Below are 6,321 nucleotides of genomic sequence, written 5' to 3'. Positions count from 1 at the left end.
CATTTTGCCAAGAATCTCCATAAGACTTGTAAGAGGCCAGCATAGTTAAATTTGTCAAGGGACTGGCCAAACAGCTTACCTCATCAATCCTAGCCATGGAGAGTGCCATGTCTGCAGTTGCAAGTGAACTTGTGAGATAGTTCATCTCCTTCGTAATGAACAAGTACAACTCCTTGAGCCATGCCCAATTAGAGGAGAAGGTGGTGCAGAGGTTGCAGCACCTCCTGATGAGAGCTTGCACCATCATTGAGGAGGCAGACACACGATACATAACCAACTCCAGGATGATGATGTGGGTCAAGACACTCTCAGAGGCCATGTACCACGGATAGTGTGCTGGACAAATTGAGGTATTGTGCCCTCCAAGACAGAGCAGGCTCCGACAAGGTTAGCATCAATGACTCGTCTAGCAGCAGCTTGCAATTCATTCCTTTCAAGCATTCTCGAACAACACCCAAGAAGGATGACAAGGCAATGTGCCTCGAGTCACATGGTACCCTGGAAAGCTTAGAAAATGCTATTGCTAATATGGTAGAATTTATATTTCTTCTGGGTGGATGTGAGCGCATGTGCCGTAGGCCATATGACGTTTATCTTTACACTGACAATTTCATGTTCGGCCGACACAATGAGAAGCAAAAGCTGTTGAGCTTCTTGTTGGAGAACAACAACCATCCTGGTGATCATGCACTTGCAGTCCTTCCAATCATAGGTGGTGTTGGCGTTGGAAGGAAAACCTTGGTTGCTCATGTGTGTGGCGACGAAAGGGTTCACTCACGCTTCTCCTCTATTTTGCACTTGAATGGACACAACCTCTTGACCATACTTGACCATGGAAGGACCATGTCTGGGACGATGTTGGTAATTATTGAGTTTGTTTCTGATGTAGGCGATGATGAATGGAAAATGTTTCACTCGTTTCTCATAAGAATGAGCAGAGGAAGCAAGATCATCATCATAAGTAAACTTAAAATGTTAGCCCGGTTTGGATCAGTGCAGCCTGTTTTTCTAAGTGTTCTGTCTTATAACGAGTTGAAATACCTTTTCAAGAAACTGGCATTCGGGAGTGTAGACCCTGCAGAACATCCACGTCTAGTACAAATAGCAGATGATTTTACCAAGGTGTTGTACATTGTGCCAAGTACACTTCCTGCAACAAATACACTAGCGGATGTGTTGAGAAAGAACCTCAGTGTTCGGTTTTGGCTCTGCATATTGGACAAGGTGATAAGATATGCCAAAAGAAATGTCTCCACATATGTGTGCACCCAAACATGCTTTTCGAAGAAGGCCATCATGTGGACATAACAGGTACTGCGCTGCATACACTTGGTGAACTTATCAGAGACCCACAGGAAGTGTTTGCCCGAGAGGTCAAGGCCGCGGGCGAGCTCCCGCGTCTGCTCCGGCGAGATGCTGGTCATTGTGCCGAAGGAGACGTACACCACCGAACTGGCCGGCTTCTTGTCGAGCCACCGCAGGCACGCGATGGCCTCTGGCGAGAGTGCACCAGCAACGGCGCCTCTTGACGCCACATCCTTCCCGCCGTCGCTTGCGAGCGCACCCGGGCCGACAAGCCAGGCTCGGCGGTGGAGTGTGGCGCGGTAGTGCTTGGAGTAGGCCAGCTCCAGCTCATGGAAGCTGTTGAAGAGCTCGCCGTAGCTCCGCCGATCCGTGGCGTGGATGAGCTGGAACAATGCCCACTCATGTGGCCGCTTCGCAGGGTCCATCATCTGGCTCCGCAGCTCCACCGCCCGGTGCGGCAGCCTCGGCAGGGAGACGATCGTCGGAGCATGCCCCAAATGTTGGAAATTCGCCCCCAGGATCGATCACATCAGAATAACACGAACACACGCGCACAAAAACTAATAGCCAAAGGGCCCTTGTCCCGCCCACTTTTTTCCTCTTTATTTCTTTTTGTCCTTTTCACTCACGCGGTTACAGAACTCACGCAAAACCCCGTGCATATATACACGCAGGGACGCCTTAGCTAGCCGGACACAAATCGTATTCGAACACCAACTCCAAATACCATACGCCAAAGCTAGCTCTAAGGGCATGTACAATGGTTGATAAAATAGTCTTAGCTTAAGTTTTGCATGTAATCTAGAGATGACAAAAAAAGTCTACAATGGGTCATCTCTGAGCCTTATCTTCAATAACTAGCAATTTCTAAAAATGTGATGAGATATATTGTGTTAAGAGATCATCTCTTGTCTTCTCTTAAATAAGAGAAAACAAATCTTTTTTCTTATGAGTTCTCTCTCCTCCACCTAATCATTTATCCTACATGACACTCATAAGATAGAACCATTGTACATATGCCCTAACCTGACTGGCAAAGGCCCATACTTTCCTAATTACCGGCCACGCTGATCACACTTTATACTAATCCTAACAGGACTCAAACATGACTACACGTACTGGTAATCTCAAACTTACCTAATTAATACTAACTTATGTTTGGATTGCCTAACATCGAACGGGTTGCTGCGCAGCATGGCTTCCGTGCAGGAACGGGGGAACATGCTGGTGCCGAGGAACGTGATGCGCGGGATGCCATGCTCCGAGTCGTCGTCCACGGACCAGTGGAAGATACCGTGGGAGACAACGGCGTCGATCTCATCATGGTGGTCGGACATGAAGCGGCGGAAGGGCTCCCAGAGCAGCTCTGCCGTCCGAAGGAATCTGTCGTTGTAGTCCTTGGATGTCAGGCCCGTCCCGCTCTCAACGCTAAGGGGAAGCCCGACGTTAGGGAAAGGAACGATGACAACATCCACCACCCCTAGGGAAGCGCCCTTCTTATTGTTGGCATGGTCAACGACGGACCAGAATATTTTTTTAGGGGAAATCATGCCGCTTTATTTAAACAAAACTAGGAATCTCGTCTGCAATTACATCAAGCAAAAAGTCTGGTGGGGAACCCACCCAAATCTCTGACCGATTATCACCTACGCCTACTTTAGCAAGCTTATGAGCGCCTACATTCCCTGAACGACGCACCCAAGAAACTTTGGCTTCCACCAACGTGTTGAGCATCGTCTTGATTTCCTGCACCCAAGGCCCTACTGCTGATAAACTCTTGTCTGGACAATTAAGCATCTGCACCACAGCTTGGCTGTCCAATTCGAAATGAGCTCTCTGGATATGAAGATTGATCGCCATCTGTACAGCTCGCCTGCAAGCCAATACTTCCACCGGCTCAGGATCTACAATATTGGGGAAGAAATGGCAAAGAGCGGCTCTAAACGCTCCGTTGTGGTCTCTGAATACCGCACCACCTCCTCCCTTGTCTCCATGTCTTGAGACCGCGCCGTTGGAGTTGATCTTCACCCATCCCTCGTCAGGAGGTTCCCAACGCTATATGGTCTTTGGCTCCGGTTGTGACGCCCTCGTCTCATGTGCAGTTTTCCAGTCCGTGAGCTGCACCTTTAATATAGCTATTATTTCATGTGGCTGAGCTATCCTTTTTCCATCTCTAGCATCGTTTCTTGCCAGCCACAATCCGTACGCCGCCTGCAATAAGATATCCTTCTCCTCCTCAGAGGCCCCGGCAAGCCAGTCAAGCAACCATGATGCGAGAGCTCGATGATTTTCAATATGCCTTGGCGGTGATTCCATTCTTAAACCGAATTTTTGTTGCAATTGCTCCCAAAACTGAACCGCATGTTGACATGCCCAAAAGCGATGCATCATAGTCTCCTCTCTCCCGCACACAACACAAAAGACTCCAGGTTTTATGCGTCGCCGATGGAGTTCCACTCCAACAGCAAGCCCATTGCGAATCATCCGCCACATATGAATTTTTACTTTCGCCGGTGCGCTAGTCTCCCAAATAGAAAGATATCCCTTGTGTCTTGCCGCCGAGCTTGATGATTCCGGCTGTCCGGACCGAGCTCTATTCAGTGACATTCTCAGGTGGTATGCTGACTTTACCGAAGAAATGCCATTTTTTGTAAGATTCCAAGCAAGGAAATCCTCTGAGTCCACTAGTAGAAACCGGAGCTTTAAAACCGGTTCGTAAGGGCCTTTAGTGCCGGTTCTGCAACCGGCACTAAAGGGTGGAGACTAAACCCCCCCCCCCTTTAGTACTGGTTCGGCACGAACCTCCACTAAAGGCCCACCACGTGGCGTGAGCTCGCGCCGTGGTATGGGGGACCTTTAGTACCGGTTTGTCATTTTTTTTTGAATTTCTTTTTAAATTTTGTAAAAAATATTTGATTTTTTTTCGATTTTCGATTTTTTGAATTATTTTAACCTCTAATCTCTAATCACCCCTCACCACTGCTCAATTTAATATCTAATCTCTAATCACCCCTCATCATTCGAAATCATCTAACTTCTCGGACGGTCACCCATTCTCTCACTACTCTAGCCTGAGCACGCTTAACTTTCGGGTTCTATTCTCCCTCGTTTCCAAGTCTGCACTTGTTGTTTCAGCGGATCAATCTTTTTGTTCTGCAAATTTTGATATATTATATGTATTTTTCTGAATTAGGATGATTTAGTTATGATTTTTCCAAGTCTGAAAATTGTCATATAGTCCCGGTTTGTATCTCCAACCGGGACTATAGGTTAGACCCCTTTAGTGCCGGTTCGCGGCACGAACCGGTACTAAAGGTTGGCCCTTTAGTACCGGTTTGTGCCACAAACCGGGACTAAAGGGGCTCGTGGGGCCCCGGCCTGACACCAGCCTGCCACCACCCCTTTAATACCGGTTCGTGGCACGAACCGGTACTAAAGGTTCAACACGAACCGGCACTAATGCATAGCCGTTCGAACCGGTACTAATGGTACCATTAGTACCGGGCCAAAATCGAACCGGGACTAATGTGTCTCATATAAGGTCCTTTTTCTACTAGTGGTCCGGTCCTCCAATTGCTATTTGCTTCACATCTGCAGCATCATCCGGGGTGAACATGGTGTCCACAATTTCCTCATTCCAAGTTGTCCCATCCTCTGTCAATAGGTCCGGGGCCTTGTTTACGCCATGAACATAGGTCTGACCAAGCGGTCGAGTGGAGCCGCCTCTCAGAATCCATGGATCATGGTGGATGTTGATACTCGCACCCGAGACCACGGAGCAGATGGTAGATGGTAGATGCCTGGAAGGGCGTGGTGAGGATGGTGCACCTGAGCGGCGAAGATCACCGCCATGTCAGCCATCCGAATGAGGTAGCGGGGGCGGGGGGGGGGGGGGGAGCGGGAAGAATAGTATGCACAACGCCGGCTATGTGGGTGCCATGACTGCATGCATGCCCAGCCAATCGAGCCACCCTACCGACACCATCAGTTCTTGTAGTTGTAGGGTCAACAAGGGCTAGTTGGATGAGTGGTACGTTCTAGTCCCTTCATTCCTAAATAAGTGTACATCTACCTTTTATTCTAAGTTAAAATTTCAAAATTTTGACCAATTTTATAGAAAAGAATAGTATCATACTCCCTCCATTTCATAATTTAATGCATATTGACATTTTTTAAAACTCAAACCTCACAAACTTTGATCAAATCCGTCGAGAAAAATATCTACATCTAGAATGCAAAACATATATCATTAGATTCATCATAAGATGTACTTTTATATTTTATATAATTAATACTATATAAAAATAGTTTTCTCTATAAACTCGGTCAAAATTTGCAAAATTTGACTTTTCAAAAAATCTATACGCACTACATTATGGAACGGAGGGAGTGTATAGCATCAATTGGTATATTATGAAAGTACATTTTGAAACTGATCAAGTGATACTATTTTAGCGGCATAAATACTGCTACTTTTCCCTATAAGATTGGTCAAATTTTGAAACTTCAGATTAAGACAAAACCTAGATATAGACTTATTCTTGGATGAAAGGAGTAACTAACAAGCAAACTGTTGATGACCGCTTTTAATTTGCACGAGGAGAAGGGATTCCCACCACGTTCGATGATAGTGATCGATGCGGTAGGAGGCGTGGTCTGGCGAACTACTACTACTACGTACGATAGTGAAGGTTGTATGACCCTTTAGTACGTAGATTTGTCGGTCGGAATTTACCCATGCTTGGATATCGGTGGTTATGGCTGGTATGCATTGAACTAAAATCACGAGTAAGGCCTCTTGCATTGTGCAGGTGCATTGAAGTGTATGAAAGGCTTAGCTACTAATAAAGTCTTTACTGTATACTTCCTCCATTTCGGTTTATTGGGATCTTATTGAAAATTTTGTTTCCATTCTATAGGTCTCAATTTCATTGCTCTCATGCATCCATATGTTCTAGATTTCAAGGTGCTAGAAATCGTTGCATATAAGGATTACAAAAAACTCACCAATGCATG

At 46.4% G+C, this 6,321-nt stretch overlaps 1 pseudogene; it reads right to left on the bottom strand.

The window, feature by feature from the left end:
* Nucleotides 1-1,164: 1,164 nt before the first annotated feature.
* LOC123038754 (UDP-glucose flavonoid 3-O-glucosyltransferase 7-like) lies at nt 1,165-5,253 on the bottom strand (annotated as a pseudogene).
* Between the last annotated feature and the right edge of the window lie 1,068 nt (nt 5,254-6,321).

Source organism: Triticum aestivum, chromosome 2B (genome assembly GCF_018294505.1).
Source record: "Triticum aestivum cultivar Chinese Spring chromosome 2B, IWGSC CS RefSeq v2.1, whole genome shotgun sequence".
Lineage (NCBI taxonomy): Eukaryota > Viridiplantae > Streptophyta > Magnoliopsida > Poales > Poaceae > Triticum > Triticum aestivum.
This window is presented reverse-complemented; position numbering and strand designations above follow the sequence as displayed.